The sequence below is a fragment of the Penaeus japonicus genome, unplaced genomic scaffold (genome assembly GCF_977035675.1).
Source record: "Penaeus japonicus unplaced genomic scaffold, GWHDUDI00000001_assembly GWHDUDI00000018, whole genome shotgun sequence".
Lineage (NCBI taxonomy): Eukaryota > Metazoa > Arthropoda > Malacostraca > Decapoda > Penaeidae > Penaeus > Penaeus japonicus.
Genome location: NW_028234420.1, coordinates 23,229,079 through 23,231,578, shown reverse-complemented (window position 1 = coordinate 23,231,578; position 2,500 = coordinate 23,229,079).

Sequence of the window (2,500 nt, the reverse complement as noted above, 5' to 3'; positions counted from 1 at the left end):
CAGATGAAAAATATGATAATGAAAATAATATGATCACACAATCTATCTACGACACACACTCCGCAGAATTATATATATGTATATATATATAAAACATTCTATATACACTATATATAGAATATATATATGATATATATATATTAATATAAATATAATACATATATATATCACTATATAATATAATATATATATATATATATATTTATTTCTATGTAATATTATACTATATATATATATATATATATATATATATATATATATATAAAATATATATATATATTTATATATTATATCATATATGTAAATGTAAGTATGTAATATGCATTCTATACAACAGTACATACATATATTTAATAGTATATATTATAATTATATATATATATATATATAATTATATATATATATTATGTGGTGTATCTCTCGCTCTCTCTCTCTCTCCTCTCTCTCTCTTCTCTCCTCTCTCATCTTCGTCCACTCTATTCATCTCAAGCTCGTCTCTATCTTCCTCTCTTCCTCTCTCCATCTCTCTCTCCCTCCTCTCTCTTCCCTCTTCGCTCTCTCTCGTCCTCTCTCTCGATCTATCTTCTCATAATATAAATTATATATATATATATATATCATTTTAAATATTGTTATGATTGATTCTGTTTTTCAGATAATATTAATGCACACACATAGAATAATGCATATATACATATATGGTATAATATTAATATTTGATATATAATATATATATATATATATATAATATATTCGATATATACACATATATTTTATATATAATTATATATATTTATATATATATTACATCATGTATAAAGGTACCATATATAAATTTATATATATATATATATATCACTATATATATACATACATATAGATACAATATGTTTTAATATATATATAGTTTAATTATTCATAATATTGTATGGTAATACATATATATGGTATGTATATATATATTACATGTTGTTTATGGTGGTATGTAAATTTTTATATAACCAGAATATATATAATATATTTATATGAGTAAATATATATAGTTATCATATATAAAAATTATATATTGAGTATATATTGTAACATATATAATATATTTTAGAAGTATATATACTATATATATAGGGTATATATTAATATATATAGCTATATTATATAGTAAAAGAAGGTTTTATATATATATAGTTATATAGATATATATATATCAGAGTATGTATATGTATATATATAGTTTATATATAAATATATATAGAGGTGTGTTTTCGCTTTTTGTTCTGTGTTTTTGTGTTAGTTGGTATATTATATATATATATCGTATATATATATATATATAAAGTTATATATATAGTTTATATATACACACTCACCACACACATACACACACACACATCACACACATCTCTACATCACACTCACACTTCACATCACACGCACTACAACACACACATCCACACACACACACATTTATATATATAATATATATGATATATAAAATATATAATAATAATAGTTTATATAAATATAGTGTCGTGAGTAATATATATGAAGTAAGGTTGGTTGGTACGGATGCTTGAATATTTATTGCCATTTAGTATGTAATCTTTCTTTCAACTAGCAAAACAATAGTAATGATGCGCTGGACCACTGTTGCTTGCCCAAAGTTAACGTCACATATTTTGGTTTCTCGTTTACCTGCGTCGGCAGCATTTCCTCTACATTGTATTTACTCGAAATCAGGTAACCGCTTCCATGTCTCCTGGTCTCTGTGTGCTAACCATATCAACATCCTTTTTATTTTTAATTTCTCTTTTATCTGTTACGAAAGCTAAATGACCAGTGTCAGTTTGCAAATACCCGCAACACTTGTTAAGCCATTGTGTTTGATTTGACAATCCAGTAGTTAGTCAGGTAAGGTAGCGCTACGAGCCGCATATACCACACATTTATTTTTCCCTCAGAGGTTATCATACTAACTCGCAATGCTTTTCTTTATTCCTTGTTTTGCTTGAAACTGCACTGCCCCGACTAACTTAATGCTGTTCTCGTTGAAAATATCTTCATAATAATATTAAATCTCATTTTTCAGTGTTTTACTGGACAAGCTTTTTGGTGATAATGTAAATATCTTCCCCATTGTGTAAATCTACCATCAATCAAATTCTGTGTGACACTAAGTGACATACTTATAGCCAGGTGGATTCATAGACGTTGATGTAATTATAAATAGGTATATATATCCATATGCGTATATATATATTTATATATATATAGAATTGATATGTGCTATATATATACTATACTTATACATACTAATTTGAATAATTTCTATATATTACATTCATCGTCTATGAATCCACCTAGGCGTAATAAGTAAATATAAACTTAAGACTCGTCACATGTGACTTTGATGGGTACAATCTACACACCACACACCACACACCAATCACACTACACACATCACACACACACACAACTCTACATCACACACACTAGAGACACC